General features: G+C 46.1%; 1 pseudogene; it reads right to left on the reverse strand.

Moving 5' to 3' along the window:
• Positions 1–386: 386 nt before the first annotated feature.
• On the reverse strand, positions 387–504 carry LOC148523001 (5S ribosomal RNA; annotated as a pseudogene).
• Between the last annotated feature and the right edge of the window lie 8320 nt (positions 505–8824).

The following is an 8824-nucleotide window of genomic DNA, read 5'->3' on the forward strand; positions in this document are numbered from 1 at the left end:
GTATACTAATTGCATCATCAAATATTGTTGATAGTGCTCCCAAAGCCCAATTGAATATGTACAAAGGCAAAGAGGAAAAGTAGGGCTAATCGCTGGGGCACTCTTATGAATAATTGTATATGGTTTAAAATATAAAACTTTTAGTATACATCAATAAAATAATGCGGTACCATACATCCTGACCACAATTGACAGATGATATATATTGATCATCTATATTAAACGTTGTTGAATTTAACAATGAAAACCTGCGGCAAAATATTTATTAAGTCTCCATTCCACTGGGTATGTAAATAGGAAATGGTTAATAATGAACAAGTATGATTTAGCACACATTTGGTTTAAGTGTTCTACCTGTGCGTGTCTAATCCCAATCAACCTCTTTTAACCTACAGCACCTGGTATTCCCAGGGGGTCTCCCATCCAGGTACTAACCAGGCCTATCACTGTTTAGCTTCCAAGATCAGACGTGATTGGGCAATCAAGTGATGTATGGCTGTACGTATAATAAAATGGGTTGCACCAGCACCTGGTCAGAGCAGTAACCATAAATGAATAGTCCATTAATTGTTTAAAATATAGTGTTCAAAGAAAGTGATGCATGAGCACACCTAATTTGTTACACGTGAGTTCATTGTAATATACATATACAGATTCAGGTTTATATAACGTGTAACAAAAGGTATATAAAGGAATACTAAGTAGCGAAATGTTATTCAGTTTGTCCTAAAATTTGCTATAATATAGCCGTATATTGAAACCTCGCCAAATAAGGATTAGAACACAGATTATATGCTCAAGTAAGGTACTGATCGCAGAGTAAGCTTGATGCTTTAAATAGCTCATTAAGTTCTTGTGGTATTATGTATCAAACACAAAGAATCCAAATCATATTGTGTGCATTATTACAAAGAATTCCACAATTAATAGTCATTTATCAATAATAGTATAACATGCACAAATGGCAGGACAGTTTTCCTCTTGTTAGAATACATGGGAAAGAGAAAGAATAGCATTCACAATTATTAATATAGATATCCACATGGGTAGTAGCGAGATAGATCGTTAAGTCCACTATCCAAATGCATGGTATCCTCTAAGCATAATAGCCTGAGGGCCTGATTCAGACCCGGACGCTAAGCTGCGCTCGCTTGCCCTGATTGATGGTCGCACAACTGCGCATGCGTATAAGTCGTAGTGCTCGTGCACAAACAAGCGTCTGCGATTTGAAATCGTCCGCTCGTAGTACACAGCCTGGCCGCTACTTTGAGTGACAGATAGCACCGTTTGTGGGTGGTGACAGGGAAAGGTGCTTGTGAATGGGGGAGTGGATGTGCGAACGCCGGCGTGTCTGAGCGTCAGCACGGAGTTTAATGGGTGTGCATAATTAGCAAAGTAGCGTCATTGAACACGTGACTTGGTTGGTTTTTACCTGAACTGCTCGCAGTGCTTGCGGGAGGGTAGGGTCTATCTCAAGCGCTGCGAGCAGCTCCGATGGCTCCCGATTAATCCTACCTTTCCCGGAAATGACGTGTGTAGCGAGTGGCAAGGGGGCATCTTTAAACACTTGCGAGCGCAATATGCCGTCGCTCGCTTAGACATAGAGGCGTCCTTACACTGCCAAGAGCGAGCGCATGATTTGCATAGACGGCACCTTTTTGACAGCGAGCGGCTGCAAATAGCGAATGGGTTTGAATCAGGCCCTGAGTGTGACACGGAGGTCCTAAACAAAGTGCGTGTTCATACAATACCAATCCCAGTGCTGTGATAACTAGGAGTCCGGTCCATGCACTGACTGATTCTCCTAGCAGAGTATGGTGTAAGGACAGCTCATTGTAAGCAGTGGACCAGCCACTATTCCTCAGATTATATCACGGAGGGATACATTAATGTTCATATTTGGATGTATAAGTTTTTCTCCACCAAAACCAGAAATGCAAGGATATTCTTTTAAATGAAAATAAAAATATCTGCCTCTGTGATTATGATGTATAATCATATCTGTGTCCAGCCACTGTACCTCTCCACAGATACGTTTATTCTCTGTCTATAAATCTAATGTAAATCCCTCCATCTGATGAACGTTTGCAGTTTTTAGGATAACTAAATCCTTGTAAATACATTTTTTATTGATGAAGGAGGATGAAAATACATTACCATTATTATTAATATTGGTAATAGCATATCTCCCAATTTAGGGGGATTATGCAGACATCCTGACACTCAGGAATTTTGTAGCAGTTGTCTGGACTATTGGAAGATGTGTGACTAACTGGGGCAGCAGAGGTTTCCCAATGCGAATCTGGAATAGGCTTGAGGTACTGTATGTAAGAGTAGAGTACTGTTAGGTGCATTTGCTCAGTGCATTGACTGAAGCCAGTCAGAGAATTAGAATGCTGACAGCCAGAGCTGTAACTAGGTGTGTGCGACCGATGCAGCTGCACAGAGTTCAGGGGGTGGTACCATCGCTGCCCCAAGGTCCATGCTTCTGGCTGTTGCTTTGGGATCGCTGTGGCAGCATACTTGCTGACATTCTGATCTCGCCTTCTGGGAGGGAGCTGAATGTCTGCTTACAGCAGGGGCAGGGCCGGCGCTTCCACTAGGCAAGCTTAGGGGCGCCGCTCACTGGAGGGAGCTTCTGAGTCCGCCCTAACTACGGAGGGTGCAGGGGGGGTGATTGCTATGGCGTGATCGCACCCCATGCACACTACATTTGCTGGGCACCCGCTGAGATTGTGTTACCAGTGGGCGCCCGGCTCTTCTCTCCCCCCCCCTGGCGCCAGCGGCAGCCAGAGTTCACTCCTGAGCTCCGGCTTCCAGGTCCCGCAGTGCACTATGGGAGGGACATCATGATGTCACTCCCATAGTTCCGAGGAGCAGTCGCCGGGGATGGACGGCAGCAGGCTCTGGAATGGGGTTTAAGGTAAGTGTGTGTGTGTGTGTGCGTGCGCGCGCGCGTGCGTGGGGGCAGACTAAAGGGAACACTACTGGGGGCATCATATGGGGGCACTACAGGGGCCTTACTATTTTGGACAGTACAGGGACCTTACTACTGGGGGCATCATATGGGGGCACTACAGGGTCTGTACTATTGGGGGCACTACAGGGGCCTTACTATTGGGGGCACTACAGAGGCCCTTACTACTGGGGGCACTTCAAGGGGCATTACTACTGTGGGCACTGCAGGGAACATTACTACTGGGGGCATCATATGGGGACACTATTGGGTGCACTACAACTGGGGGCACAACAGGGCCCCTTACTATTTGGGGCACTACAGGGGCCTTACTACTGGGGACACTATTGGGAGCAATACAACTGGGGGCACTACAAGGGCATAACAACTGGGGGCACTGCAAGGAGCATTACTACTGGGGGCACTACAAGGGCATTACTACTGGGGGCCCTGCAGGGAGAATTACTACTGGGGGCACTACAAGGGCATTACTAATGGGGGCACTGCAGGGAGCATTACTACTGGGGGCACTGCAGGGAGCATTACTACTGGGGGCACTACAAGGGCATTACTACTGGGGGCACTGCAGGGAGAATTACTACTGGGGGCACTACAAGGGCATTACTAATGGGGGCACTGCAGGGAACATTACTACTGGGGGCACTGCAGGAAGCATTACTACTGGGGGCACTGCAGGGAGCATTACTACTGGGGGCACTACAAGGGCATTACGACTGGGGGCACTACAAGGGCCCTTACTACTGGGGGCACTGCAGGGGGAATCATCCCTTTAATTCAGGTAATGTGAATATTATTAGGGTGCTGTGTATGTGTCTGTGAGCTGGGCGGAGAGTTTGGGGGAAAACAGGGGCGGCATTGTGAACCTGTGCCTAGGGCGCCCTGAAACCTTGCCCCGGTCCTGAGCGGGGGCGTGTGGCTGGGCAATGGTGACGCATTGGCAGTAGGGCCAGGGGCGTGATAGCATCATCATGGCCCAGCCCCCTCTTCACAATGCCGAAAATAACAGCATTATTGGGAAGCAGGGAGTGGGGCCACGATGACGCGATTCAACGCAAAATGCATCACCATCCCTTCCCCCGCTGCGGGGGTTCCTAGTCTACTCTGGGAGGGGTCAGGAGGGGCTTTCCTGCCTTTCCAGGGGGCCGGGAGTAGCACCCGATATTCAGGAGGCTCCCGGCCAATCGGGAGTGTAGGTAAAAGCCTGTGTGGCAGTGCTGCCGTAGCATTCTTTGGATGCTACAGACAGGATCCTGCTGTGTACACCTGCCTGGAGCATCTTGAAGTCGCCCCGGGCACTGCTGAACTTCCAGGTGCAGGTGGCCCCACCCCCTATGAGACTGCACAGTGTAATGCAACATTCTGCTCCCCTGCCATCTTGATATTTTAATACACATAACTATAGTACTGCATCTGCACACATATAGGTGTGTGATGTCACCCGTGTCTCACATTGCGCCTTGGCAGCTTTGCCCAGTTTAAATTACCTCATGTGATACTAAAGACCAGGGGGTCTATTTACTAAAGTGCAGGGTTTTAGAAGTAGAGATGTTGCCCATAGCAACCAAATAAATTCTAACTATTATCTTGTAGAAGATGCTAGCGAAATGATAAGTAGAATCTGATTGGTTGCTATGGGTAACAACTCCACTTATAAAAACCCGCACTTTAGTAAATATGCAAACGGGGGCGTAACTAGGTTTTTGAAGGCCCCATAGCAAAAGTTTGTAAGGGCCCCTATGTACCACCCAATGGTGAAAAATGTATATAACACTGAGGTTCCCAAACTCAGTCCTCAAGGCACCCTAATGGTCCAGGTTTTAAGGATGACCATGCTTGGGCACAAGTGACATAATTAGTACCTCAGTGTTATGATTTTCCCATCTGTGTTCAACCCAGGATATCCTTAAAGCCTGGACTGTTAGGGTGCCTTGCAGAACGAGTTTGGGAATCTCTGATATAGCACATGTAACAAGGAAGATGGACCCCCTCAGCTTTGGGCCCCATAGCAGCTGGACCCCTTGCACCCATGGTAGTTACGCCATTGCTAAAGACCCCTTTTTTTTATTATTAGTGTTATTATTTAATATGTACCATAGTCTGACAGCATATTTTCATTTGGGAATGTAAAGCTATTCTCTGCTGTATTATGGCTGTAAGCTAAGTAGCTCCATCTCCTTCCCTAATGAATAATGAATAGCTGCCCCGCGCAGACATGCCTGAGTTATGTTCCTCTCTAGCACACAATGCTTGCTTACAAAACACTACATATTTCTAGTAATCAGTTATGAAAACCATTGCCTTGAACGGAATTGTTATTCCATAGAGTGCAGTTGTGTACGTTACTATGAAGAATGCCCTGGGCTCTGTAATTTACTGAATGTAAAAAATATCTGTTTGTTGTTGAATGGTTTCTGTCTCTAGAATGTACATAGATTACTGATATTTTTGTATAACTTGTAGACTTTGATGTGTGTTACCTCCCCTGTTTGCCTGGTAGGTGGTTGGTCAAATCACTGGCTGTGAATCAGTGGAACTCATGACCACAATAGCAGAAGTATATACTGTATAATATGCTTCTACTAGAGCTGTGGCCACAACATGCAGTATAAGGGAATGAGGTTTAACCTAATACATTGACCATAAATAATTTGATTTGTCAGGGACCACCAACCCATGGTACCCCATCAAGTGCCCCGCGGCACCCAGTTTGGGAACTACTGCTCAAGGGTTTTCGGGTGCCACAATTAAAATACCTCCTAATAGGCATATATAGAGAAGCAACCTTCTCTAAATAGGCCTCGTCTCCAGGAACCATACTAACTTGCTTGCATGCCTCGGATCGGAATCGGTATCAAATGCCGGCTGTCGGGATGCCTCATGTCAAAATAATGATAGCGGCATCCCGATGGTTGGTATCCTGACAGGGGTTAGGTAAGTTACTTACCCTCCCCCCTTCTCCCCCTAACCCTCCCTTCTTGTAGCCTAACCCAAACCCTCCCCTAGTGGTGCCTACCCCCCCTAGGGGTGCCTAAACCTAACTCCACCCAAAAAAACCTAACACTAACACCTCTATGGTATCTAAACCTAACCCTCCTCCTTCCCGCACCCCCCCACGGCGAACAGCTAAGACGCACTGGACTTACCTGGTTCGGGTTGGCGTCTGTGTTCCGGCGTCGGGATTAAGATAGGCGTCGATATTTCGACACCTATCTTAAGTCCCGTGTCGGACTTCCAGCGTTGGGATTCAGACTGTCCGCCGGTCCGCTAACTACATCCCCTCGGATCTGCCTCTCTAAAGCTGGGTACACGTTAGCTGATGTGTACCCAGAGCAACATCGTTGGCAAAGGGACCCGCATCGGCAAGTGCATAAAGACTTGCCAATGCTGGGTCCGACGGGGGGACGGACGTGTCATGCTGCATTCTGCAGCATAGCATCGTTAGCAACATTGTCGGCCCTGCAGTGCGGCCGACGGGCGTTGTCGTTAATGACCCATCCGCATGCAGCGCGCATATCATGGGTACACACTAGACTATGTACCCGACATGTCAATCCGATACGTGGGATCGGACGACATATCGTCTAGTGTGTACCCACCTTTAGTCTATGAGGCCACAAGGGCAATTTGCATTGTTTTATTATGGCACAGTACATCAAACTCCTACATCATGCCCTGTATATTTTATTTTATATAATACTTTGCATCCCATGGTAAATTAAATAACCATGCACTTACAGTATTATGCTACAGATTTTACTCCACTGTACATTAGTGATTCTCTATAAATCTTTTCCCCAATCCAAGCCACTGATAATACTGTAATATTTATAGCACACTTGCAAAACAAGTAGAAATTGCTTAAATTAACAATTGTTTTTGTAACTGTCATTTGTTTAATATACAGTAACAAGAACAATTGTTTTTGTAACTGTCATTTGTTTAATATACAGTAACAAGAAAATGGATGTAATTCCCATCTGTACTGAATGCCTAAGGTATTCCAGTTCTCATATTTAATAAACTCCTGATAATTATTCTTGCATATGCAAGTAAAAAATATGACTCCAGTGCTTTGGCGAAACCTAATTATAGCACACTGCCATATGGTGGAGGCGTCATATAATGACTGTCATCTTGTTTATTTCCACTGCCAACAATGCATAACAGGAATGTGAAATATTTTCACTCCTCCTGACATAATAAGGGAGAAATTAGTAAAAGGCTGATCTATTTTATCATCATTTATTCGCAAGGCGCCGCAAACCTCCGTAGGGCATGACGATGGGTGCGATAAATCATGCACAAAACAAATCATGTACTGAAACAGAACAAGAACAGACGAGGTTCATGGAAAGGTGCAAATAATAGAGGGACTGATTCAAAGGTGGACACTGCTGCATTCGTTGTTGCCGGAGTCATATGCAAATGCTAGTATCAGTCTTCTCCTTGTGTACTAGCCTGAATGTGCAAGCACTGTGATGCCCACTTTTTGCGTCTCTGCACGCTGCAGTAGTGCCAGTGATTCTTGACGCGCTACCATCAATCGCACTATCGGTCGCACCATTGACACTTGCACCAGCCCTAAGGCCGGCGCAGTTTCTCCATCTCAACATGGCAGCTGTGCGTCTGAGAATGCAGTCGTTTTCACTGACTCACCCTCGACGCTCCTATAATGCGCCCAGGAGACAGACCTTTTGTTTGCGTTCACTTCAGGCCTCCTCCCGGGAAGGCTCATTGCTTTGCCGCTCGATTTCTGATACCGTCTGAGGCGATTACAGTAGCACCTTTGTGCGTACACTCAGGGTAACACATGGCCCTCAGGGATTTCTGAATTTTTTGCGCATTAGAAAATAATTGCTCAACTGCGTAATTATCTGCATATTGTGTGTTTTGCATCCGACTCAGTAACAAACCTAAAGAGTAGAGGGGACTTTCTTGTCAATGCTTACACCTTAGAGTAATTATTTTTTTCCTGAACCACCAGATGAGTATGTCTTGGAACACTCTCCTAGTCTATCTCTCATGTGTGCATTCAACCAATCAATTATCTAGGATCTAGTCACACCACTGTGGTATGGAGCATGGTTATTGGCTCAGCCCACAAAATGGCTGCCTCCAGTCAACAGAGTTCCTTTTGAAAGGTGAAGTGAAACCCATGTTAGGGATGGCCATCAGCATGGTAACCATCGATGGTTTCCATCAATGGCAAAATAGCAAGTGGAGTGGAGATCCGAACGCAGGCGTGCCAAACGGTCAATACGGGAGTTTTAAGGGAGTGCATATTTAACAAAGCAGCGTCATCGACCACGTCACTTGGTTGTCTTTTAGCCTGAACTGCTCGCATGATTGCAGTAGGAAAATGCTACCACAAGAATAGCGAGCAGTTCATACGCCTTTCGATGTACTCGATTAATCTAATAAATAGCGGAGATGACGTATGATGCGAGCGGCCAGGGGGCGTCTTTACAAAATAGCGAGCGCATGTTTCGTTTGCTCGTTCAGACATAGAGGCGTCAACAGACCGCAAAGAGCGAGCGCTCTATTTAAATATACAGCCCCTTTTTCAGAACGACCGTCCGCAAATAGCGTCCGGCACTGAATCAGGCCCAGTGGCAGTATCATGCTGGTCATGGAGGTTCCATTGGGGGAATAGAATGCTTCGGTGATGTACTATCTGACATTAAGGGGTAGCTCATTTGACACTGCTTTATTTATATATAGCACCTAGGATCTGACTTTTATCTCCTTTCAATCATTGTTATTAGTCAATGGAGGAGATTGTATTATATATTCTGATCATTTAACTTAAAGTGACAAAATACAAACATGTGCTAGAGTGAGATTCCA

The sequence above is a fragment of the Taudactylus pleione genome, unplaced genomic scaffold, assembly GCF_031769625.1.
Source record: "Taudactylus pleione unplaced genomic scaffold, aTauple2 ptg000135l, whole genome shotgun sequence".
Taxonomy (NCBI): domain Eukaryota; kingdom Metazoa; phylum Chordata; class Amphibia; order Anura; family Myobatrachidae; genus Taudactylus; species Taudactylus pleione.